Here is a 27,182-nt window from a genome sequence, read left to right as displayed (position 1 = left end):
AATAGTAGCCGTAACCAAAGCAGTAGAAACACTGGAACAGAATAACTTAAGCTGAAACACTGCTAACTTTTATATTGACAGTCAAGCAGCAATTAAGGCAATAATCTCGCATAGCACAGCATCTAAATGCATGTTAGAGTGTAAGCAGTCCCTGGTGAGAATCGGGACAGGGAGCAGCATACATCTATATTGGGTGCCAGGGCATATGGGAATAGATGGGAATGAAAAAGCGGATGAACAGAGGTACACATGATCGACCAAGCAGGAAAGGCGTGGGTTCAAGCGCGGGGCTGTAAAGTGTCGAAGATTATGTGTAGGTCTTACAACCTTACACTAACAAAGTTGCTTCTATCATTAAAAAGAGAGGACTGTAGACTCATGACGGGTATTCTGACTGGACACTGCCTTCTGGCGTCACATGCCTTAAATTAGGCTTGGTCAGTGATAGCACATGTAGGAAGTGCGGGCTGGAGGAGGAAAGGATCGAGCACGTTATGTGCTCGTGCCCTGCGCTTGCCAGTCTAAGACTCCAGCTATTAGGAGTGATACAGCTGTCAGATCTAGAAGCAGCAATTGGCTTAAGTCCTAGGCAGCTTCTGATATTTGCCAAGACGACGGAGTTATTTTATAACATAGGTCCTGGTTTTTGATAGGGGTTTACAGTTTGCTAGTTAAAACAAACTTCGGGTAACACTACGGACTCAATCAGTCTATGTGAGGTACTAATGGATCGGCCAGTTCAACCTAACGTAACTCGAATCATATCAGTATCATGAAGCAAAATGGTGTGCAGTCACACAAAGAAGAAGCTTTCCACCACAGGTTTATTTACGACTTTCTAACTGTTGCTCATCGGATACAGGGCGGCACAGTTGGTAGCCACACTTTTGCCAACAGCGCTTAAGTCTGAACAATATTAATTTAAATTAATTACTCAAAGACAGCGACTGCTTCAGAACCACCTACGACTGCGCCAGTTTAAAACGCGTGCTAAAGGGGATAATTGCTATTACCTCGGACATCAAAATGTTAAAAGTGTTAGTTGAAAAAACTGCAAGGGAACATAATTAGAACTAGTATTGTCTTTTAATGAGGTAGCTTTGTGCAGTTCCAGCGATCATAAGCAGGTCTTCATCAATGGAAAAGTCGGTGATTTTGTGCCTTAGAAGTCTCGTCACTGTTGACGGATATAAATTCGAAATATAAGAAGCTTCATCTATCTGGGAACCTTCATTAAGAATGAAAACAATGTCAGCCTAGAAACCAAACAGAGAGTAACTCCTGCCAACAAGAGCTCCATTGGACTGAGTATGCAATTGAAAAGCAAAGTGGCATATCGATGAACCAAAATCACACTCTACAAGTCTGTCAATATACCTGTTCGGAATCACGTACAGATTCCAAATAAAATAGTAGAACAGTTCTCCGGAAGATGTAAGGTTATGTCCGTTTGTCGAAGGAGGTTTAATGATGAGATGTGAGAATGAAAGAAGGCGCTCCAGTGCGGAAAGTTGTTTTTTTTTTTTATCGACAACTGTTTTTGGAAGCAGCAGACGTGGGGAAATTATGGTGATGAGGGCATCAATTAGAAGACTATTACAGTATTCCAGGAAGACTTAGGTGTACATATTTCTAATAAGACACCGTTCATATGAACACATATGTTAATAAAAACTCTCATAAGTTGGCAAATCAGAGAACAACTTTCGAAACATAGACCGCTCCGGCTAAGTGGTATGCAGCAGTGAACAGGAAAATGGCAGTGACAATCTTTATCAAATTTCTTCAGCTAATTTCTCTTTTTTTATTTTCGGAAGTTTGAGAACAAACACCTATTTGAATATGCAAACCAATCTCAAAATTGTTTTCGAAAAAAGGGGGGAAAAATACTTCAACTTGTACTTAGTTAGAGTAGAATTGGTTGGGATATAAAAGTGCATACTCAAAAAAATTAATTGGAGGGTTTCCCCTTCTTCCACTTCGAAATTTAGGCGTCAATAGGAATACTTCTCAGACCGGAACTCCTTTTCCCATTCGCATAACATGACCTAGCCAGCAAATAATTTTAAGTTTTTATTTATGTAAATAAATATTGTGGAATAAAAGAGTGCTCACAGGTGAATATGTTAACTTTGTCACCAAATTAATTTTGGGTACCCCAACTATGTATGTTGGATAAAAAACAAGCCAAAAACAAACAAAAACTAAATTATATTACTTACTCGCGTTTCCGATTAGCGAACGCTCAATTAATTTTGCGGTTAATGCGCATTGAATCAAGCTTCTAAAAAATTTCAAATAATTGCTTTTTATACTCAGCTGAACAGAGCTCACAGAGTATATTAATTTTGTTCGCATAACGGTACCTCGTAAAGGCATAAACTAATTGAAATAGATATAGATTTCTATATATCAAAATGATCAGGGCGAAAAAAGAAATTTATTTAGCCATGTCCGTCCGTCCGTCTGTCCGTAAACACGATAACTTGAGTAAATTTTGAAGTATCTTAATGAATTTTGGTATGTTAGTTCCTGGGCAATCATCTCAGATCGCTATTTAAAATGAACGAAATCGGACTATAACCACGCCCACTTTTTCGATATCAAAAATTTCGAAAAACCGAAAAAGTGCGATAATTCATTACCAAAGACGGATAAAGCGATGAAACTTGGTAGATGGGTTCATCATATAACGCAGAATGGAAAATTAGTAAAATTTTGGATAATGGGCGTGGCACCGCCCACTTTTAAAAGAAGGTAATTTAAAAGTTTTGCAAGCTGTAATTTGGCAGTCGTTGAAGATATCATGATGAAATTTGGCAGGCATGTTACTCCTATTGCTATATGTGGTTTGAAAAAGAATTAGCAAAATCGGATGACGAACACGCCCACTTAAAAAAAATAAAATTTAAGTCAAATTTTAACAAAAAATTTAATATCTTTACTGTATATAAGTAAATTAAGTTAACATTCAACACCAGTAATGATATGGTGCAACAAAATACAAAAATAAAAGAAAATTTCAAAATGGGAGTGGCTCCTCCCTTTTTGATTTAATTTGTCTACAATACTTTTAATGCCATAAGTCGAGGAAAAATTTACCAATCCTTGCGAAATTAGGTAAGGGCATAGCTTCTATGATGGTAACTGTTTTCTGTGAAAATGGGCGTCTGTCCTTCCGCTCGGCCATTAACACGATAACTTGAGCAAAAATCGACACCTCTTTACTAAACTTAGTTCACTTACTTATCTGAACTCACTTTATCTTGGTATTAAAAATGGGCGAAATCCAACTATAACCACGCCCACTTTTTCGATATCGAAAATTTGGAAAAATTAAAAAAAAAGTCATAATTCTATACCAAATGCGAAAGAAGGGATGAAACATGTTGATTGGATTGGTTTTTTGACGCGAAATATAACTTTAGAAAAACTTTGTAAAATGGGTGTGACACCTACCATATTAAGTAGAAGAATATGAAAAAGTTCTGCAGCGCGAAATCAAAAGCCCTTGGAATCATGGCAGGAATACTGTTCGTGGTATTACATATATAAATAAATTAGCGGCACCCGACATGACGATGATGTTCTGGGTCACCCTGGTCCATATTCTGGTCGATATCTCGAAATCGCCTTAACATATACAACTTAGGCCCAATCCCTTTTAAAATACTGATTAATACCTTTAATTTGATACCCATATCGTACAAACACAACTACAGTCGCCCCTGGTCCACCCTTATGGTGATATCTCGAAAAGGCATCCACCTATAGATCTATGGCTCACTCCATTTTAAAATACTCTTTAATACCTTCCATTTAATACTAATGTCATACAAACACATTCAGGGTTACCGTAGGTTCATTTTCCTACATGGTGATTTTCCTTTATTTTGTTCCCAAAGCTCTCAGCTGAGTATGTAATGTTCGGTTACACCCGAACTTAGCCTTCCTTACTTGTTTAACGTTAACAATATTATTATGGCACTATGTAGCGATTAAATAGTTTTCTAAGACGTGAAACCACATAAAATAATTGATTATAAGATATGTACGTAAATATTGTATCACAAATGTTTAATGTTAATACTTGCCTACTGTAGAATAGACCGGGTTGGTCCCCATACAAAAAAAAAATGTGAGAGTCCGCCCCTTAATTTCAATGTTGAGAGGATTTCGGAAATATTTTTTGATCCTTCGAAATGCAGCCGAAATTCTTTTTTTTATTATAACTTGTTTATTTGACATCCGATTTTTGGTCTTGATATCTGCATATTTACCTTTAATGTATTTTCGAGCTATTAAGCCGTTTTCACATGATTTGGCCAAAGTCAAATACTAAACAATAAAAAACTGTTAATATATCGTCGCCCGCTTGCCAGAAGCAAAGTTTATTGCTCTCTCAAAATTAGAAGAATTAGTTTCTAATGTAGAAGTGTATCTAAATATTATACTCACACTATGCTTTTTCAACTGAGATAATTGCTCTGCTCGCATCTCTTTTATTTTCCGAGATTTAGCACACTCATTTTTCTGGCATAACAAAAATTTTAAAAATTGATCTAATTTATTGTTAACACAGCTTTACAAAAAAATTAAAAGTAGTCGGATCAGGTAATGTGACTCATGTTTTCTATACATTTTGATGCGCTGAAACCAAATACGCTATAAGACTTGGCCCCACTGGTCATGGTATGGCCTTAAACTCAAAAGACGTAAAAAAATCACTACAGATCGATTTTTAAATAACGTTAGGGCCAAACCAAGGCCTGCTAGGCCAATTCCGTTGGCGGATTGAGATTCGGAGCATCACAGTACTTGGGAAAACATCGGCGGCTTTGACATATTGGAAGTATGTATGTAAATGAAAAAAGTTACACATTCAATTAAATTTCATATACACTAATGTGTTCTTATTTAAGATATTGTTGCAAACTTAGAACGAGTACTTATTCTCATCAGAATCAGAATCTTCTGAAATATTGGGTTTGGGTAAAGCGTTGCCCTCAAGATTTTTGTAAAACAAGTAAGGAAGGTTAAGTTCGGGTGTAACCGAACATTACATACTCAGTTGAGAGCTATGGTGATAACATAAAGGAAAATGACCATTTAGCAAAATGAACCTAGGGTAATCCTGGAATGTGTTTGTATGACATGTGTATCAAATGAAAGGTATTAAGGAGTATTTTATGAGGTAGTCGGCCATAGTTCTATTGGTGGACGCCATTTAAGGACATCGCCATAAAGGTGGATCAGGGTTCATTCTAGAATTTGTTTGTACGATATGGGTATCAAATGAAAGGCGTTAATGAGTATTTTAAAAGGGAGTGGGCCTTAGTTCTATAGGTGGACGCCTTTTCGAGATATCGCCATAAAGGTGGTCCAGGGGTGACTCTAGAATGCGTTTGTACAATATGGGTATCAAACAAAGGTGTTAATGATTATTTTAAAAGGGAGTGGGCCTTAGTTCTATAGGTGGACGCCTTTTCGAGATATCGCCATAAAGGTGGTCCAGGGGTGACTCTAGGATGTGTTTGTACGATATGGGTATCAAATTAAAGGTATTAATGAGGGTTTTAAAAGGGAGTGGTGGTAGTTGTATAGGTGGACGCCTTTTCGAGATATCGCCATAAAGGTGGTCCAGGGGTGACTCTAGAATGCGTTTGTACAATATGGGTATCAAACGAAAGGTGTTAATGATTATTTTAAATGGGAGTGGGCCTTAGTTCTATAGGTGGACGCCTTTTCGAGATATCGCCATAAAGGTGGACCAGGGGTGACTCTAGAATGCGTTTGTACAATATGAGTGTCAAACGAAAGGTGTTAATGATTATTTTAAAAGGGAGTGGGCCTTAGTTCTATAGGTGGACGCCTTTTCGAGATATCGCCATAAAGGTGGTCCAGGGGTGACTCTAGAATGCGTTTGTACAATATGGGTATCAAACAAAGGTGTTAATGATTATTTTAAAAGGGAGTGGGCCTTAGTTCTATAAGTGGACGCCTTTTCGAGATATCGCCATAAAGGTGGACCAGGGGTGACTCTAGAATGCGTTTGTACAATATGGGTATCAAACGAAAGGTGTTAATGATTATTTTAAAAGGGAGTGGCCCTTAGTTCTATAGGTGGACGCCTTTTCGAGATATCGCCATAAAGGTGGACCAGGGGTGACTCTAGAATGCGTTTGTACAATATGAGTATCAAACGAAAGGTGTTAAGGATTATTTTAAAAGGGAGTGGGCCTTAGTTCTATAGATGGACGCCTTTTCGAGATATCGCCATAAAGGTGGACCAGGGGTGACTCTAGAATGTGTTTGTACAATATGGATATCAAACGAAAGGTGTTAATGATTATTTTAAAAGGGAGTGGGCCTTAGTTCTATAGGTGGACGCCTTTTCGAGATATCGCCATAAAGGTAGACCAGGGGTGACTCTAGAATGTGTTTGTACGATATGGGTAACAAATTATAGGTATTAATGAGGGTTTTAAAAGGGAGTGGTGGTAGTTGTATAGGTGGTCGCCTTTTCGAGATATCGTGACTCCAGAATTTGTTTGTACGATATGGGTATCAAATGAAAGGTGTTAATGAGTATTTTAAAAGGGCGTGGGGCTTAGTTCTATAGGTGGACGCCTTTTCGAGATATCGCCATAAAGGTGGACCATGGGTGACTCTAGAATGTGTTTTTACGATATGGGTATCAAACTGAAGGTATTAATGAGGGTTTAAAAGGGAGGCGTGGTAGTTGTATAGGTTGTCGCCTTTTCGAGATATCGGCATAAATCGGACCAGGGGTGACTCCAGAATTTGTTTGTACGATACGGGTATCAAATGAAAGGTGTTAATGAGTATTTTAAAAGAGAGTGGGCCTTAGTTCTAAAGGTGGACCCTTTTCGAGATATCGCCATAAAGGTGAACCATGGGTGACTCTAGAATGTGTTTTTACGATATGGGTATCAAATTAAAGGTATTAATGAGGGTTTAAAAGGGGTGGTAGTTGTATAGGTTGTCGCCTTTTCGAGATATCGGCATAAAGGTGGACCAGGGGTGACTCCAGAATTTGTTTGTACGATATGGGTATCAAATGAAAGGTGCTAATGAGTATTTTAAAAGGGCGTGGGGCTTAGTTCTATAGGTGGACGCCTTTTCGAGATATCGCCATAAAGGTGGACCATGGGTGACTCTAGAATGTGTTTTTCCGATATGGGTATCACATTAAAGGTATTAATGAGGCTTTTAAAAGGGAATGGTGGTAGTTGTATATGTGGAAGGCGTTTTCCAGATATCGACCAAAATGTGGACCAGGGTGAACCAGAACATCATCTGTTGGATGCCGCTAATTTATTTATATATATAATACCACGAACAGTATTCCTGCCAAGATTTCAAGGGTTTTTTATTTCGCCCTGCAGAACTTTTTCATTTCATTCTACTTAATATGGTAGGTGTCACACCCATTTTACAAAGTTTTTTTCTAAAGTTATATTTTGCGTCAATAAACCAATCCAAATACCATGTTTCATCCCTTTTTTCGTATTTGGTATAGAATTATGCCATTTTTTTTGTTTGTGGTAATTTTCGATATCGAAAAAGTGGGCGTGGTCATAGTCGGATTTCGGCCATTTTTTATACCAATACAAAGTGAGTTCAGATAAGTACGTGAACTGAGTTTAGTAAAGATATATCGATTTTTGCTCAAGTTATCATGTTAACGGCCGAGCGGAAGGACAGACGGTCGACTGTGTATAAAAACTGGGCGTGGCTTCAACCGATTTCGCCCTTTTTCACAGAAATAAGTTACTGTCCCAGAATCTAAGCCCCTACCAAATTTCACGAGGATTGGTAAATTTTTGTTCGACTTATGGCGTTAAAAGTATCCTAGACAAATTAAATGAAAAAGGGCGGAGCCACACCCATTTTGAAATTTTCTTTTATTTTTGTATTTTGTTGCACCACATCATTACTGGAGTTGAATGTTGACATAATTTACTTATATACTGTAAAGATATTAAATTTTTTGTTAAAATTTTACTTATAAAAAAAAATTTTTTTTTAAGTGGGCGTGGTCCTTCTCCGATTTTGCTAATTTTTATTAAGCGTACATATAGTAATAGGAATAACGTCCCTGCCAAATTTTATCATGATATCTTCAACGCTTGACAAATTACAGCTTGCAAAAGTTTTAAATTACCTTCTTTTAAAACTGGGCGGTGCCACGCCCATTGTTCAAAATTTTACTAATTTTCTATTCTGCGTCATAAATTCAACTCATCTACCAAGTTTCGTCGCTTTATCTGTCTTTTGTAATGAATTATCGCACTTTTTCGGTTTTTCGAAATTTTCGATATCGAAAAAGTGGGCGTGGTTATAGTCCGATATCGTTCATTTTAAATAGCGATCTGAGATGAGTGCTCAGGAACCTACATACCAAATTTCATCAAGATACCTCAAAATTTACTCAAGTTATCGTGTTAACGGACGGACGGACGGACATGGCTCAATCAAATTTTTTTTCGATCCTGATTATTTTGATATATGGAAGTCTATATCTATCTCGATTCCTTTATATATGTACAACCAATCAAACTTAATATACTCTGTGAGCTCTGCTCAACTGAGTATAAACAAGTAAGGAAGGTTAAGTTCGGGTGTAACCGAACATTACATACTCAGTTGAGAGCTATGGTGACAACATAAGGGAAAATAACCATGTAGGAAAATGAACCGAGGGAAATCCTGGAATGTGCTTGTATGACATGTGTATCAAATGAAAGGCATTAAAGAGTATTTTATGAGGGAGTGGGCCATAGTTCTATAGGTGGACGCCATTTAGGGATATAGCCATAAAGGTGGACCAGGGGTGACTCTAGAATGCGTTTGTACGATATGGGTATCAAATGAAAGGTGTTAATGAGTATTTTAAAAGGGAGTGGGCCTCAGTTCTATAGGTGGACCCCGTTTCGAAATATCGCCATAAAGGTGGACCAGGGGTGACTCTAGAATGCGTTTGTACAATATGGGTATCAAAAGAAAGGTGTTAATGAAAATTTTAAAAGGGAGTAATCCTTAGTTCCATAGGTGGACGCCGTTTCGAGATATCGCCATAAAGGTGGAGCAGGGGTGACCCTAGAATTTGTTTGTACAATATGGGTATCAAAAGAAAGGTGTTAATGAGTATTTTAAAAGAGAGTAATCCTTAGTTCCATAGGTGGAAGCCGTTTCGGGATATCGCCATAAAGGTTGGCCAGGGGTGACTCTAGACTTTGTTTGTACGATATGGGTATCAAATTAAAGGTATTAATGATAGTTTTAAAAGGGAGTGGTGGTAGTTGTATATGTGAAGGCGTTTTCCAGATATCGACCAAAATGTGGACCAGGGTGACCCAGAACATCATCTGTCGGATACCGCAAATTTATTTATATATGTAATACCTGCCAAGATTTTAAGGGTTTTTTATTCGCTCCGCAGAACTTTTTCATTTTCTTCTACTTAATATGGTAGGTGTCACAACCATTTTATTTTTACCTTACCATGTTTCATCCCTTTTTTCGTATTTGGTATAGAATTATGGCATTTTTTCATTTTTGTGGTCATAGTCGGATTTCGTTCATTTTTCATACCAAGAAAAAGTGAGTTCTAGTAAGCACGGGAACTAAGTTCATTAAAGATATGTCGATTTTTGCTCAAGTTATCGTGTTAACGGCCATGCGGAAGGACAGACGGACGACTGTGTATAAAAACCGGGCGTGGCATCAACCGATTTCGCCCATTTTCACAGAAAACAGTTAACGTCATAAAATCTATGCCCCTACCAAATTTCAAAAGGATTGGTTAATTTTTGTTCGACTTATGGCGTTAAAAGTGTCCTAGACAAATTGAATGAAAAAGGGCGGAGCCACACCCATTTTGAAATTTTCTTTTATTTTTGTATTTTGTTGCACCATATCATTACTGGTGTTGAATGTTGACATAATTTACTTATATATTGTAAAGATATTAAATTTTTTGTTAAAATTTTACTTTACAAAATTTTTTTTTAAAAGTGGGCGTGGTCCTTCCGATTTTGCTAATTTTTATTAAGCGTACATATAGTAATAGGAGTAGCGTTCCTGCCAACTTTCATCATGATATCTTCAACGACTGCCAAATTACAGCTTGCAAACGTTTTAAATTACCTTCTTTTAAAAGTGGGCGGTGCCACGCCCATTGTCCAAAATTTTACTAATTTTCTATTCTGCGTCATAAGTTCAACTCATCTACCAAGTTTGTCGCTTTATCTGTCTTTTGTAATGAATTATCGCACTTTTTCGGTTTCCGTACTTTGAATAGCTCCGCTGGCAATCCATCAGCGCCCACGGCCTTGTTGTTTTTCAATCTGGTTATTGCTATTCTAACTTCGTCATAATCGGGCGGGGGGACATATATTCCATCATCATCGATTGCGGGACAAGTTATCGTGTTAACGGACGGACGGACGGACGGACGGACATGGATCAATCAAATTTTTTTTCGATCCTGATTATTTTGATATATGGAAGTCTATATCTATCTCGATTCCTTTATATATGTACAACCAACCGTTATCCAATCAAACTTAATATACTCTGTGAGCTCTGCTTAACTGAGTATAAAAATCGTGTACTCATACTCAGTAAAGGTTATTTAACGTAGCGATTCGTATCAGTAATTTGGTTGAGAGTCTTTTTCATCCTGACACCGCGTTAGCGTTGAACGCGAAAGATCTGACAACCGAAGATGCTGATAACCGAAGTGAAGCCACTTTTGGCAAACACATACGATATGTTTTCCCGAAAATCTGTATATTCATATGTATTTATGTATGCATTTATCGTTTTGTTTGTTGCAAGAACACGTGAAGATGTGTATGCACATATATACAAATTCATTTGAATGAGTTGAACAAAGCATGGGGCGCATTCCAAAAGCGCAACTGTTGGCGAAGTTGATTAGTGGTAACTTCTTGGAACGCACAGTTGCAACTTTACGACAAATTAGTGAGCATAAAATTTTCCGCTCCATTCACTCAACATTTTATCGATTGGTTGTTGACAGTTGGCTCAACCTATCGTTTCAAAAGCACAATTTCTTTCACTCAGCTGATACTGATTAGTTGCGTTTTTGAAATTCGCCCATCGAAGCAAAGTTTTGTCTCGTGTTTTAATTAAAATTGCATACGAAGCAGACCAAACACGAGAATAGTTCGTGAGAGACGTTGTCGCTTGTATACATATGCATCATAGCTTATACTTACACATCAATTTTTGTATGTAAACGAATAGATCAGGCTAGATGCGCTTGGTTGCTTTATACGTACTCATACTCAAATTGCTGCGGATATATTAAAATAAATAAATGTAAGGCGCGATAACCTCCGAAGAGATCTAAGGCCGAGCTTCTCTTCCAATTTGCGTCGTGCTCCTCTTGATTTTCCCTACAAATTGGCCGGGCGGGACCTGCATGTTTTATGCCGACTCTGAGCGGCATCTGCAAGGCAGATGAGTTTTCACTGAGAGCTTTTCATGGCACAAATACAATCGGAGCGCTTGCCAAACACTGCCGATGGGCAACTCCGCTTAGAAAAATTTTTTTCTAATTGAAAAACCTTATTTCTAAAATTTTGATGTTGCTTTGCCCGGGGTTCGAACCCAGGGAATACGGTGTGGTAGGCGGAGCACGCTACCATCGCACCACGGTGGCCGCCAGGATATATTAGAGTATCGAAAAAGTTACCTGATGCCGATCTCTGCCACAGAGAAAATTTGTTGGTTATGAATGTGGATTTTTTCTGATTTATCATTTTAATTTTAGCTAAGCGAAAGTTGGAATTTTATTTTAAAACAGAGCAGAGATCTGCAATGAGTAGTTGTAAACTGAACACGACATCAGCAAAGTCACAATAAAATATGATTTTAAGTTAGTTAACACTCGAATCGAAGAACTTGACTGTTCAAAGTTGACTTCGAAGAAAACTTGTAATTTAATAATTTGGGAAAAATTTAAACAACGTGACATCAGGACGGACAAGGCGACAGCTGTTTCGATTATACCTTGTAAATCTCTTCAAAGCCTTTTCTCCCAGGAGTGGGAGTCGAACCCGCACCCCTACGATAGTTGAAATGGTTACAAACGCATTCAGCTACGTCACGCCTTAGTTGTTGTAAAGTTTTTTCCCAACTGCCTTCTTTCGCATATATTATCTTCTTTCGCATATATTATCTTCTGGCAACAATGCCAAGTTTCTCTGAAAACCGCCTTACAAACATGCATAACTTCAACACATAACTACATACGAAGTATGGTATGGAAGTATGGTATGTGTAGAAGATAATATATGCGAAAGTAGGCAATTGGGAAAAACTTTACAACAACTAAGGCGTGACGTAGCTGAATGCGTTTTAACCATTTCAAATATCGTAGGAGTGCGGGTTCGACTCCCACTCCCGGGATAAGAGGCATTGAAGAGATTTATAAGGTATAATCGAAACAGCTGTCGCCTTGGCCATCCTGATGTCACGTTGTTTAAATTTTTCCCAAATTATTAAATGAACTATAAAATTAAAAATTGCTTGACATAAATGTTTTCATACATTTAAAGCGATACGGGCAATCCCCGGTTAACTCATAAAACTTGTAATGTTGCTGCATTAAAAGAAATGGATAGGATGAAAAACATTACAAATAACTAAGTAAAGATTACATAACTAACTTAAACAATATTCTATCCTACTAAAAATTAAAAAAATACTAAAAATACTAAAAATTAAAATTGATACTTGAATTAAATTTAAGAAAAAAGCTTTTCTAAGAACAAGCTTTTATTACTTGTTAATAAAACGAACTAAAAAGTAAAAAACAAAATTAAAAAAAAAAAACTTGTTTAAAAATAAGCTTTTAATATTGTTTAATAAAATTAACTATAAAGTAAAAAATAAAATGACTGTAAAAAAATATAACACTTTATAAGTTCATTGTAACCTTTAACGATAATTAGGCTTCTTCGTCTGCGACAAAAAAGTTCCATATTGTACATAATTATATATCTTTAACATTAAAACTTTACATTTAAATTATTAAATCTTACAGTTTATATCACAGTCCTAATTGTTCTAATAAAAGCGTGTTACATTGTGATAGCAAGAAAAGGAGGTCCTAAATGTTTTTAATTATACCATAAAAATTTAACACGCTTTTGATTAGAACAATTAGGACTGTGATATAAACCGTAAGATTTAATCATTTAGGTGTAAAGTTTTAATGTTAAAAATATACAATTATGTACAATATGGAATTTTTTTGTCGCAGACGAAGAAGCCTTATTATCGTTAAAGGTTACAATGAACTTATAAAGTGTTATATTTCTTTGCAGTCAATTTTTTTTTTTCTTCTTAGTTAATTTTATTAACCAATAACAAAAGCTTATTTTAAAAAAATTTTTTTTTTCTTTAATTTTATTTTAGTTTAAATATTATATTTCACTTAGTTGATTTCGTTGTAATCCCATCAACTTATTTCAATTCACTTAGGTTGTTTTTAGATAACTTAATTCAAGTTTTCACTATTGTTAAAATATTAGAAAGCTGCTTACCTGCTGCAGTGGCTGTCCGAAGTTTATATCAAGTTAAATTTTAGATCTGTAATTACAAAAAAAGAGTTTTATTGTAAACGCTTGATAAATTTATATTTCCTTACATTTTTAAAGACACATTTTAAATATTACATATGTAAGTATTTTTTGATGAAGAAAAAGTACTCCTGAAGTAACATTGAGATGTATGTCTAGAAAACTGTTTTTAATTTAACCATAGCTCCCGCAGGGATTAAAGTCAAGCCAAAAGAGAGCTAAATTTACCAGAAACATATCATATTGGGCTTTTTGAGAAGAACTTCGTCGACTTTTTATCGTTAACAAGTGATACCGACATTTTGTTGTTTTATTATCGGCTTGCTATTGTCGAAATATCGGTTTGTTACCGGCTTGTGACCGCCGAGTGATAGGCTACCTATTGATTTCGACTTGATACGGATGTACCATCGATTTTATATTGAAATTTTTAAGGTATCTGATTCATAAAAACATAAAAAACTGGTAACAACACCGATAGCTTTTCGATAACAAGCAAATAAAAAACTGGTTGTTGTAGCAGTGGTAAAAAACTAGTAAATCTCAGATGTGAAATCGATAACTTTTCGATATCAAATCGATCACTTTTTGACACGACGCCGATGCAAATCGATACCCTTTATATGGCATATTTAACTATTCGACAACAATAAATTAATGATAACAAATCTATAACTTTTTGTTAACAAATCGATACATTTTCGATAACAAGCCGATAATTTTTTGATAAAATATCGATAAGCTGTCTCTAAATAGTCGACTAGTTTTCGATAACAATTCGATTTCTTTTTGATAACAAGTCTATACGTTTACAGTTTATAAAAATACACCCAAAACGATAGAAAAAATCCCAAATTCTGACATATCAAAAATCCTTCAAGACAATATTCAGTCAAATTAAAATCCTGAAAGTTCTTATTCTTCTTGCACCCATATTTTAAGCGACAGCTTGTAAAATTATTTGTAGCATGTGTCCTACTCTCTTTAAGTGTTTAGCGGTAGTGAGTGCTTAGTGCATCATGCCCAATTATGGTTTATTGACATTTTTGTCGCCAACTACATGCAGTATGGCTGTGTATATGTATAATAGACGCATTCTTTTGTAGCTGAGCTGAAAAAAGCACGCTGAGTTTCATAGAAAATTTACATATAAACGTCTTTACTAATTATTAAAAAAAAAACACAGGACATTGCCGCATTAAGGGTGCTGCTTTAGCCAAACAGAGAACACACTCTTATTCCTTTAGTGTAAATATTTATTTAAAAAAATGTCTATTTGTGATCACTCCAAAAGTGTTATGGAGGGGTGACATAATGTTAACATATATAACGTCTATTGACTTTATGTCCACTTCAAATTGCCGCAAGATCAGTTGAAGTTTCGACCATTCGAATTGGTCTCATCGTCAAATTTAAACGGCTTATAATGTCATCGATATTGGCATTATGACCATTCTTCTTTTTTGAAATGGTCCCAAAGGCAAACCGTATTTTCTTAAGTGGCCCCAAGGTCAACTTCTATTTTTTCCGTACCTAAACACGAAGTAATAGTATGCTCGGCTTAGGAAAAAAACAAGGCGCGATATACCTCCGAGAATCAGGGTGAGCTTCTATTCCAATTTTCGTAGTGCTACTTGTTTTATTTTTCCTATAAATTGGCGTGGTAGGACATACACGTTGTATTCCGACTCCGAACGGCAGCTGCAAGGCAGGTAAATTTTCACTGTGAAGCCTTTCATGGCAGAATTGCACTCGCGAGTATTTATCCCAGAGCTGCCACGTGGCGACACCTTTTAAAAAAATTTTGTAATTGAAAAAACTTTTTCCTAAATATTTTTATGTTGCTTTTGCCGAGCCTTGAGCCCTGGAGCACTGGAAAGATTTTTTTATTCAAAGATTTTTTTGTTTTTTGCATTGGTGTCGATACGATAAAAGTATGGTTATGGCCTATTTGCCTTAAATGATCGTAAGGTCAAACGGCGCTTTTCTTTTCTCTATTCATCTCAGTTGTTGTTTTTGTTTTTGTAGCCTCAAAAACACTTCCCGAAATTTAGGTGAGTGCAACGGATATGGGTGGTTCTTTGAACGGCTACTAACAGAACACGCTAGTACCGGATTGTATGTGACTCACTCCGGTACTAGCATCTTCTGTTAGTAGCGCGATTACCGTGGGAACGAGTTTTTGGTTCCTCCGAAAGTTCGAGTCTGTGAAATTTTGTCGCCTCGGGAGTATTTCAACTTGCTGGACATTTCATGTCTGTGCACTATGCACATACGTTAAAGTATCCTGCCTTTTTCTACTCGGTTACAAAAGAATGCGAATATTGTACATGAATATACATATCGTTTTAACATGTCATTTACAGTATGAGCGTAACAATTTAATAACTTGGCGGTCGTGAATAAGCCAAACAATGTCAATATTAAAACGAAATGCAAAAATAATTTTTTTTTCTGCAAAAGGTCGACATTAAAGTGAAACAATTCATACAATCACAGGAGCGATATAAAATTGAAGGTCAAAATATTTTAAGCACGCGATTTTTTGCTGCGCGTTTCATAATTTATGAGCATGCGAGAAAAATTGGAAAGTGCGATATAAAATAAAATGTATATTAAAGAAGAAAATACACTTTTTAATGAAGAAAGGTAATAGCAAAACTAATGGTTCCAAAATCAAATCATAATCTCGTTTATTAATAAAATAATCTTTCAAAAATTTGTAATCAACCAAACTTCCAGCACATTAAACATTTCACACTTTCTAAAGAAAATAATAAACGTAATAAAGGCCAGCGATAAAATTGATGTCATTTAGAATTATTTGATTTTTTTAGTTTTTTTTTTTTTTGTTTGCCAACTGCGCAATCACTGAGTCAGTTTATTTATTATAAGGCCTAAGAATGTAAGTTGGGCGATTTTAAAGGCTGAAGAAAATAATCAATAAACTGCGTGACTGAGAAAATTGGTATAAAAAAAAAGTGAGGAAGGCTAAGTTCGGGTGTAACCGAACATTACATACTCAGCTGAGAGCTTTGGAGACAAAATAAGGGAAAATGACCATTTAGCAAAATGAACCTAGGGTAAACCTGGAATGTGTTTGTATGACATGGGTTTCGAATGGAAGGTATTAAAAAGTATTTTAAAAGGGAGTGCACCATAGTTCTATAGGTGGACGCCATTTCGGGATATCGTCATAAAGGTGGACCAGGGGTGACTCTAGAATGTGTGTTGTACGACATGGGTATCAAATGAAAGGTGTTAATGAGTATTTTAAAAGGGAGTGGGCCTTAGTTCTATAAGTGGACGCCTTTTCGAGATATCGTCATAAAGGTGGACCTGGGGTGACTCTAGAATGTGCCTGTACGATATGGGTATCAATTGAAAGGTTTAATGAGTATTTTAAAAGGGGTAGGCCTTAGTTCTTTAGGTGGACGCTTTTTCGAGATATCGTCATAAAGGTGGACCTGGGGTGACTCTAGAATGCGTCTGTACGATATGGGTATCAATTGAAAGGTGTTAATGAAGGCTTTAAAAGGAAGTGACCCTTAGTTGTATATGTGAAGGCGTTTTTGGGATATCGACCAAAATGTGGACCAGGGTGACCCAGAACATCATCTGTTGGGTACCGCTAATTTATTTATATATGTTATACCACCAACAGTATTCCTGCCAAGATTCCAAGGGCTTTTGATTTCGCCCAGCAGAACTTTTTCATTTTCTTCTACTTAATATGGTAGGTGTCACACCCATTTTACAAAGTTTTTTCTAAAGTTATATTTTGCGTCAATAAACCAATCCAATCACCATTTTTCATCCCTTTTTTCGTATTTGGCATAGAGTTATAGCATTTTTATAATTTTTCGAAATTTTTGATATGGAAAAAGTGGGCGTGGTCATAGCCGGATTTTATTACCAAGATAAAGTAAGTTTACATAAGTACTTGAACTAAGTTTAGTAAAGATATATCGATTTTTGCTCAAGTTATCGTGTTAAGGGCCGAGCGGAAGGACAGACGGTCGACTGTGTATAAAAACTGGGCGTGGCTTCAACCGATTTCGCCCATTTTCACAGGAAACAGTTATCGTCATAGAATCTATGCCCCTACCAAATTTCAAAAGGATTGGATAATTTGTTTCGACTTATGGCATTAAAAGTATTCTAGACAAATTAAATGAAAAAAGGTGGAGCCACGCCCATTTTGAAATTTTCGAATTTGTATTTTGTTGCACCATATCATTACTGGAGTTGAATGTTGGCATAATTTACTTATATACTGCAAAGATATTGAATTTTTTGTTAAAATTTGACTTAAAAAAAATTTTTTTTTAAGTGAGCGTGTTCGTCATCCGATTTTGCTAATTTTTATTTAGCACACATATAGTAATAGGAGTAACGTTCCTGTCAAATTTCATTTTGATATCTTCAACGACTGCCAAATTACAGCTTGCAAAACTTTTAAATTACCTCCTTTTAAAAGTGGGCGTTGCCACGCCCATTGTCCAAAATTTTACTAATTTTCTATTTCGGATCATAAGGTCAAACCACCTACCAAGTTTCATCGCTTTATCCGTCTTTGGTAGTGAATTATCGCACTTTTTCGGTTTTTCGAAATTTTCGATATCGAAAAAGTGGGGGTGGTTGTAGTCCGATTTCGTTCATTTTAAATAGCGATCTGAGATGTGCGCCCAGGAACCTACATACCAAATTTCATCAAGATAACTCAAAATTTACTCAATTTTTCGTGTTTACGGATGGACGGACATGGCTAAATGAATTTCTTTTTTCGCCCAGATCATTTGGATATATAGAGTAGTTTATGCCGTTACGGATTACCGTTATGCGAACAAAGTTAATATACTCTGTGAGCTCTGCTCAGCTGAGTATAAAAATTGGCTATAATTTGCGTAGACGACTATTATTTTTTAATATTATTAGGTCTCGAATGTACTGCGACCTTCATTTAGATCTATTGTGTTTGACTTTTCAGCTTTTCATTTTTTTGCATATAACCCTCTAGGTAAAATATCGAGACTTTAAGTTACTTCTGAAGATGAGACTCAAGCAGAGTAATTAGAAATTGAACATCAATATTATCATACAATACATCTTAATGCTCTCTATCGGGTAGGATAAGAAGCGGTTGTCTTTTATTTAAAACTTGAACAAATATTATAGGGCTTCTGCATCTACTGTAGACCTCGGGCGCCAAGGTGACATCAAATTTAACACGTTAATCCTTGGTCAAAGCCGTAACTTAGAGTGAAGGCCAATATCTTATTTTACTTCACCGGACGACGTGCAGAATTGCCTAAAATGTGTCGGATCCACCGTTCTTCGTCGTGCGAATCCTATTACAAATATAAACAAAAATAATTACAAACGAGACTGTAGCGACCCTATGTTTGACTTTGACGGTGGTGGGATTACCTAGAAGATACGACGTAAACTAAATTTTTCCTGAGATATTTCGGCTACTAGGGAGTTCTAGAGTGTACCGAATATAATTATATTCGGAAGGCAAGAACTGTTCAAACTTGTTGGAGCATTGGCTCTATTTTCAGTATAAAAAACAAGCTTTTGTGCAGAATCCTTCCACAACTATGTAATGTGTAAAGGCCTTTTTACACGAGCAGATTAATAATTTAAAATTGACTCATGTAAGAGAGCCCTAAACGCGTTCGTTCGGTCTCCCAAGGTGTGAAAATATGAAAAGGCTTAGTCTAGTTTCACCTGGATTCACTGAGAGCCGGGCACAGCTACAATATCAAAGAAAAAATAATGCAACTAACGTTGGTTTGACTTAAAGCTAAGCAAATATGTCTACAGTAGGATTGGAAACCTTTTCGAAATATGTACTTCGTTAAGACGGAACACATATTTAGCACTATGAAGTTATTCAAGGAACACTGTCTTTTGTAATAACATGCAGAAAGACTGAGTTCCTTTAAAGGGATGCGACAGACCATATAAATATAAAACAGAAGCAACGATAAATTTCTACAACTGGCCGGTCGTGAGCAGTTCAAAAGCTTCAAGGTTCGCTTTCTAGATAGTTTAGTATGCCTTGCAAAGGTTTGTGTAAAAGTTTACTTTTATGCTGCTCGCTTCAACTGGTGCCCGAGCAGGAACCACTAAAATGCGAGACCTGAAAAAAAAGCCAAGTTAAGGTTGAGGACAGGATTGCCTACGTGGTATTTATACTCTCATGCTCATTACATGGGCAAACATATACTTACGTATGCGTTTATATATTTTATCTTAATATATTTGAGTGCTTATTTCTTTGTAATTGCAGCAATGTGGCTTACCAGTACTATAATGTTTTTTTCTCACCCATAAGCTATGCTGTGCATCGAAAAATTTTGAATGCAAAAATATATAGTAATACTTTTTATATCAGTTTCTTTTTGCTTTGCCGTAGGGCTTTTATACTGAGTGCAACAACACCAAACAAACTTAAAACAAATGCATTTTAATTTTCTCGACTGTGAAGTGACAAAATTACATTGTATTTGCATGTACATATTTAAATGGCCTAGGGATACCAATGACATTGGCGAAAGAAATGCATTTGTACGTAGCTTTTGTAAGGACATCAAAAATGCCTATGTGTATAAATAGGCATTTCATACATACATAGTTTGAGTGTAGTATGCGTGCCTACCAAGTTGAATGTTCCATGTTTATATACGGAGTGTGTATTTTCCCAGGCTTTTTATTCCATATCACGAACACAAACCTGCTGTAAGAACCATACTACCAAAGTAAGAGAGTCTCTGTATTATAGAGTAACACATTTGTAGAAAATCTAAATTCAATCTGAAATATTTCTTACTGGTAACTAAACTTTCAAAAATTTACGTTCTTTCCTTTCTTATGACATTTAACACAAAAACGGATCATTTGTGTGTTCGTTGTAAGGGGTGAAAAAGACCAGCAAGCGAATATGTAGTTAAGCATGTGTGAATTTTCATTTCATTCAAGGCCTCTTGTCTAGTTTACCCTTCAAGTCTTCTCGCCTAGATTATGAGGTAAAAACCTCTTAAAAGTCATGCAGATAAACCAAAGTTAAAGCAGAACAACGTTTGCCGCACAAATAGAAAAAAATAAAAATAAATAAAACTTAAAAATGTACAACAAAATTAATATTTAGTACTGAAATTAAACTTACAGCCTTGTAAATCCTGAAGGATAATGATTCAAGGATTTCGCTGTGAACCCCCTAAACTGCTTTACATAAATGCGTAAATTAGATTAGGTAGGCAAGCGAAACCTATAATAGAATATCAACAGGAGAACTTCCCTGGTGTCAAATGAACATACCAATAACTATTCAATATGCAACTAATTCCATATATATATACAAAACTACATAAATACTTACGCATGTAAACACATACTTTTGTTTTTAAAAATATAGGCACAGCATCGAACAGAAAAATAGCATTAGCAATTTTTTATCAAATTTCGTCAATTAAGTTCGTTTTTTTGCTTTCAATATTTTAAGGAAAACTTCTAATAATTATGTAACTGAAACTATGCAAATCAATCTTAAAAACGTTTTCGTCAAAATTTTAAAATTCGAGAAAATTAACGCAAATTCCAAAACTTGAGAAATTTTTACAAAAATGTGACACTTTTAGAGATTAAGTTTCTCACTTATTTATTTGGAGTTCCTTCATTTTTTGGGTATGTAGTTTTTTACCCAAGCAGATGTAATCAAGCGTACTACAAGTTATAGGTCACTCCAAATTGCAGAGATTGTTATTTTGTTTTCGGAGGAAGTTTCTGAATTTCTTCCTTATAATAAAATAACTAAAAAAAATTTTTTTTAGTTAAACGGTTTTATTGAAAACAATACTTACATTAAGTAATAATAAAACTAAAAGGTAGAAAATAATTAGGTAGGTCATTGGTACTAGTAGTGTGATCGCCTCATGAATCTAGGGCGTTGATCAGAAAATTAAATAAAAGCGTTGGGCGCGCCAAATGGTCATAAGTGGCCTATTGATGGTCATAAGTAAGACCAACTGAACCTTAATCAGGTTATGCTCCGCCGCACATTTTTAGAAATTTCACGCGCCCAATGCTTTTATTTGTCTGATCAACGCCCTAGATTCATGAGGGGTGTGATGACTAGTACCAAGGACCCACCTAATTATTTTCTACCTTTTAATTTTATTATTACTTAATGTAAGTATTGTTTTCAATAAAACCGTTTAACTAAACAATTTTTTTTTAATTATTTTACATTCAAGTTTTTAGTTTTTATTTAATTGCCTATTATTTCTCATTCTATTTAGTTCATTTAGCGACTCATTATTAAAATGACTCTTTCCTGGCAATTTGTTACAATCTAAGTCCTCAATACATAATCCTTCCAAATATGTTACTCGCCTCCGCGCCACGTATGCTTGTACCTCCTCAAACTCCAAAGTATTTTGATGTCACTTCTACCGGACTGTATGTAATATTTGTTCCAAATATGAGCCAAATCGGACCACAAAGACGATTTTTTTGAATATCGATTCTTGCGCCATCTAGCAGGAGTTTTTTCACAAAGCGATTTCTATTCCCGTATGTAATCTGTGTTCCAAATATGAGCATAATCGAAGCACAAATACCATTTTATTGAATATCACTATTCTTGCGCCACCTAGCGCTGGTTTTTTTTCATAGGTCGCTTTCTATTCATGTATGTATTATGTGTTCGGACCACAAATACGATTTTTTTGAATATCTCGATCCTTGCGCCACCTATCGTAGCTTTTTTCTTACTATGTATTGCATTGTCATGGGGTTCTGAACTATATTCCAAGTTTCAAGCTTGTAGCTTATCTGTAAGTTACTTAAATTTCAACAACAAAATTTTGTTCGTTACACAGAGTCAAACTAAATAAAACCATTTAAACAATGAAATGTTTTCCGACTTTATTTATATAGAGGAAAGTCTTAAATACCCTTCGGAAAAAAAATCGAATTTTAAGAAAGCTATAACTTGTACTTCACTAGACTAGAATTGATTTTGCTACATATCTACAAATCCAATAAAAACAAGGGAACTCCAAATAAGAAATTTGAAGTTTTCGTAACATTTCTCGAATTTTGGAAAACGTTTTTGAAATTGGTTGTCATAGCTTCAGTTACAAAAAGTTTTTTTTAGTATCGAAAGTAAAAACCGAAGTTCATAATTGACGAAATTTGAGAAAAATTTCCACTGCTATTTTTCTGTTCGCTGCTGTAGGTATAGATAAAAGGAAAATAAATAGGAGCCATTAGGAAATAATGAAAAGGTGGCTAACAAAATAAATACATACATTATGTATAAGTATGTAAATTGGTAGTATGATTTTAATTTCCAAAACTTATGTCATAGTTTAGCCGAAGCAAACATACTCACTGCCACTGTGGCATCGGCAGACGACAGCTTGGCGGGCAGTGCAGATGTTTTTCATTCCTACGTATGAGCTTTATTTGTTATATTGCCGATACAGTGACTAAGGTCATATTGTTTTCTACGATGACCAACAACAAAACGTTCGCATGTAAATATATACCTATTATGAACAAGTAAGGGTGTCTAAGTTCGGGTGTAGCCGAGCATTAAATACTCAGTTGGGAACTTCTATCGTTTAGTTTATTTAGCTTCAGCTTTTGGCATTAAGCTTTATTTATAACTAGAAGACCCGGCAGACGTTGTCCTGCCCTAAATTTGGCCTATCTGCATACATTTTAATAAGCTTTTTCCGTCTGACTCTGCCCTCCCCACCTCTTCACTTTTTCCTAATCCTTTTACTCACTCCTCCCTCCGTCTTGTTCGCTTCATCTATCTCCATCATCGTCTCATTCTATCTCTTTCTCAATCTCCTTCTCTCTTTTCTCTTCTCTCAATTACTTCTCATTCTTGTGCATCCCTTATTGCCTGTCCCAGAGGGTGGTATGTATTTTATTCCAGTCTCAGTCCCAGTTCCACTCCGAGTCTCAGTCCCAGTCCTAGTCCTAATCCAGTCCCAGTCCGTCTCTGGATAATATATTACTTTGTACTAAAGCACTCATCAACAGCTTTCATTTTATATCCATATTGTATAAACACTGTCTAGGCATTCACTAGCCCACGTTTTGGCCTATATCTCGAGACCCTAGTCACCCAGTGGTATGAAAATTACCCTCTACTAAAGCACTCATCAACAACTTTCATTTGCCATATTCCATCCATATTCTATAAACACATTCTAGGGGTACTCGGGTCCACGTTTCGGCCTATATCTCGAGACCCTCGAGACCACCGCGTGAGGTTTACGCAACTTGCGTGAAAGTTTGAACAAAATCGACCGACGCATCTCTTCAAACACCGGCGACCAATTAACACACATTTTAGCCTTTCTTTTTATATATATAGATTTTTATTTTTCACACTTCACTATAATATTAAAACGAAATGCAGATTTTCGTTGCTTTTGAAATTCGGCTTAAAAATTGCTCATGGTACAACTAAAGACTCTCCTGTATTAAAAAAAAAATGTCATAGTACCTCTAATCACGGGCCCCTTCAGAAATTTAGTTTATTGTTCTGTAAACTGAATTGATTTCGTACGCATATTTGGTGAATTTTTCGTTTAAAACATTTTATTATTTTATCTTATTATAATGAAAGTGGGTACACAATATTTTAGGTTTTTTCGTTCGGTGCAAAGATAAACAAATTTTTTGGTGTTCCAACTCTAGAGCAAGCAACATATAGCTGGCCATGCAACAGTAAGCGATTTTCCTTGTGCTTTGTTGATTTTAATTGCAAAAGCAAGGCGTACAGGAAACTGTAAGAGCTTAAAATTTAATGGCAAATCTGTAGGAACCATCGGGATGCGTGGTATGAGCACACCTTCAACTTTTCTTTTACCGCTGACGATTGTTGCTTCGATTTCATTCGGCATTAATTTCTTAACGCAAAGTCTGGTTCCATTGCACAAGTTTGGTGGGTCTAAATTCCGAAGAAGCATGATTGGTGAGCCAATTTTTAAAGTTAATATATGCGCAGGCATTCGAGGTTGTTCTAAAGAGTCTAAAAATACAATTGGATAATTCACAATTTGATCTTCATCTGTAACTGTGTCAATCGATTTATATTTCGTCACTTCACCAGGAATTTGGTTTTGAATGCGATCATTGATTTTGTATACATGATCATTTTTGGGAGTTAAGATTGCTTGTCTGTGTTTGTTTCTAATACTCTCTAAAGACAAACAACTGTTGAAAATGTGGTCGATGGACAAGCTGTTGCCGCAGAAAGGACACCTAGGTGGTGCCATTCCGGTGAGAATGTATTGATGTGTTATATGGGTGTGCCCGATTCTTAGGCTTGTGAAGATGGTTGATTGCAGGCGAGTGATGTTGCAAGGTAGATAACTTTATTGCGATCGGGGTTGACGTTGGCATACCTGTGCTCAAAATTTTTCCATTCTGTAAAACTTTTTTCGTGAGTATGTTGCCGTAACATTTTCTTGAGATCGTTTTGGTCATGAGGTTCGTGTTGAAAGGTTGGTGCTGATTCGAAATATTTCGCTGCGTTATCTGCGTGCTCATTGCCAGGGATCCCTACATGGCTAGGAACCCAGATCAAGGCGGTTTTTTGCTTATATTTAATACAAAAGTCCCGGATTCTTCGAATGATAGCTGTACTCTTTCGTATGTTTTTAACTGCGTTCAAGCAAGAGAGGCTCACAGAGCAAATAACGAATTTTCCTTTTTGATTGTTTGCGTGCTCCAAAGCTTTGCAGATTTTAAAAGCTTCTGCAGTAAATACGGACGAGTGGGGTGATAGAACACCTCCTGTTATAATACTTCCATTCGAAGAGGTAGCTGCGAAGGCAGTGTTTGTTGCTTTGGAACCGTCTGTATAAATAGGTGTAAAATTCCTTTGTTTGTAACTATTGACTAGTTCCAAAAAAAAAATTTGAAATTCTGTGTTACTAGTGTTGGATTTCTTCAAAGTATGGAGAGATGTATCTATAGTGGACTCGGTTATCCTCCACTCTGGTTGCGTATTGATTTAATTGCAATTCGATGGTATGATGATATTTTTAAGCTGGCAGTAACTGACGCAGCGTCGAAGCGTGGACTTGAGCCGCAAATTTCTTTTGTGTTTAGAGGCTAGATAGATAAGCGTAATGAGTTTTTTCATATTAGGTCATTTCTCCATCCAATTATGGCACCCGAAAAATAGAATATTTTTTCAAAGAAGGATTTTCTTGTTATAAATAAACTTTAGAAGTAAAATAGCAAATTTTTTGCCTTTTATAGTTGTCTATGGTCCTTTTAAACATCTTTTACTTTATCCGATTTCGTCCACTTCCGACAGAAATACTTGGTGTTACGAGACTTCAGCTGGTCTTGGAGTTATGACGTGAGAAAATGCTTGGTGAAAAGTGAGCGGAAAGTTTCTTCAAAATTCATCGCGAGATTCCGCCACTTGGCACGAAATTTCTTTTTATATTTCATCCTGGCCGCCTCCTACCGAAATATTTCCCTTTATTTAATGCCTTGTCGTCAGGTTTCCAGCGATGTATGAGCTATTAAAAGTTTGTGGCTCAGTGGGAATTCTCTCAAAAATTTATCGCAAGATTCCATTCATTCCGTATAATTAAAATATCTAAAACCGTGTGATCCCTAGCCGACATTTTCTTCTCCTTTTGCTGCATTGTCTCAGTGCTCTGAACTTAGTGTAATGCTTCAAGTTTCTAACAGTGAGAAGTCATCAGGTTTAACATGCTCAATTTCGATTTTTTAAAGATTTCTAAATATCTCAAACCCCGTCCATCTAGTCGAATTTTGTGTCTTAAACATTGTATTCTATGTTGAAAGCTCTCTGACTTGTTTTTTTTAGATATAACCTTCGCGTTGCCAACGAGTCACAGTTTTTTGGTTCATGTTGAATTCTTATCAGGTTCTGAAGTATGTATGTTCCAAATTTGAAGCTACAACAGGAAAGCCACTGAATATAAAGGAATACCAAAATCCCGTGATCTCGTGATTGCGATATGAAAGCTCAGGACCGAATAAATCGAAATAATTTTAATCCAAATTCATATGTACCGCCGAAAAGAGAAAAAAAACCGTGGCAATTTTTATTCAATTCCAACAATTAAATTCTTTTTTATTTTCGATATTTTTAGAAAAAAAACTTCTTTGAAATTTGTAACTAAAACTATGAAAACCAATCTAAAAAACGATTTCGAAAATCCGAGAAAATTTCATGAAAACTTCAAACCTCTTATTTCGAGCTCTCTGAATTTATCTGAGTATGCGGTCTTGTAGCCCAATCAATTTTACTCTAGCAGAGCACAAGTTATGAGTCTCTCAAAACTCTCATTGATTTGTGAAAATTTTTTCCGAAGGGTGTTTTAGATTTTCTTCCGTACACAGTGTACACATTTTCTTTTACCGAATGAAAATTTATGAAATACGCTTTGGGAAAAAAGTTATCAAAAATCAATGCAAAGTTTGAGAGACCTATAACTTGCACCTAGTGGGACTATAATTTAT

At 35.9% G+C, this 27,182-nt stretch overlaps 1 protein-coding gene across 1 annotated transcript in view; it reads right to left on the bottom strand.

Moving 5' to 3' along the window:
- LOC137245200 (DEP domain-containing protein DDB_G0279099) overlaps positions 1 to 27,182 on the bottom strand; it is a 368,986-nt gene that overhangs the window by 209,527 nt on the left and 132,277 nt on the right. The window contains exon 2 of the mRNA XM_067775491.1: positions 13,605 to 13,650. The gene's annotated coding sequence lies outside the window, so the exon portion shown is untranslated. The remainder of the gene's footprint in view (positions 1 to 13,604; positions 13,651 to 27,182) is intronic.

Source organism: Eurosta solidaginis, chromosome 3, assembly GCF_040869045.1.
Source record: "Eurosta solidaginis isolate ZX-2024a chromosome 3, ASM4086904v1, whole genome shotgun sequence".
Lineage (NCBI taxonomy): Eukaryota > Metazoa > Arthropoda > Insecta > Diptera > Tephritidae > Eurosta > Eurosta solidaginis.
This window is presented reverse-complemented; position numbering and strand designations above follow the sequence as displayed.